Source organism: Odontomachus brunneus, unplaced genomic scaffold (assembly GCF_010583005.1).
Source record: "Odontomachus brunneus isolate Ranch 3 - 2012 unplaced genomic scaffold, Obru_v1 Obru_scaffold_052, whole genome shotgun sequence".
In the NCBI taxonomy this organism is placed as follows: Eukaryota; Metazoa; Arthropoda; class Insecta; order Hymenoptera; family Formicidae; genus Odontomachus; species Odontomachus brunneus.
The window spans coordinates 1258270-1258793 of record NW_022639502.1 but is presented as its reverse complement, the minus strand read 5'-3'; the positions used below and the strand labels follow the sequence as shown (position 1 = coordinate 1258793).

The 524-nt window shown below is 24.0% G+C and overlaps 1 protein-coding gene across 6 annotated transcripts in view; it reads right to left on the bottom strand.

Moving 5' to 3' along the window:
- The window catches only part of LOC116845479 (centrosomin), a 32022-nt gene that overhangs the window by 8465 nt on the left and 23033 nt on the right, over window positions 1-524 (bottom strand). The gene's annotated exons all lie outside the window — the stretch shown is intronic.

Here is a 524-nt window from a genome sequence, read left to right as displayed (position 1 = left end):
AAGCTATTTTATTATTTGAGCTCTTTGTCATTTTCTTATTAGTCGTGTCATCTTTAGAATGTAATGAACAAAGGAGTAGGGGAGAGTGGGGATATCTTTTTTCTAGGTGATACAATGGGGATATCTTTTTTCTAGGTGCTTTAAAAAATAAAAAATTAACAAAGAGAGATAAAGAAACAATTTTTATTTTAATATGAAATGTAATCATTTATCTTCCATAAAAAAAAATTAAAGTAAAGAAACTGAATGTATGATAACAAAATAAAAACTCTTTTTTTACAAAAAACAAAAAATTTTAATGCTGAAACATGCGTGAGAGTGAATGGCAATCACATAGAGCACCTCCTCTAATGCTGAGTCAGCATTAAAATTTTTTGTTTTTTGTAAAAAAAGAGTTTTTATTTTGTTATCATACATTCAGTTTCTTTACTTTAATTTTTTTTTATGGAAGATAAATGATTACATTTCATATTAAAATAAAAATTGTTTCTTTATCTCTCTTTGTTAATTTTTTATTTTTTAAG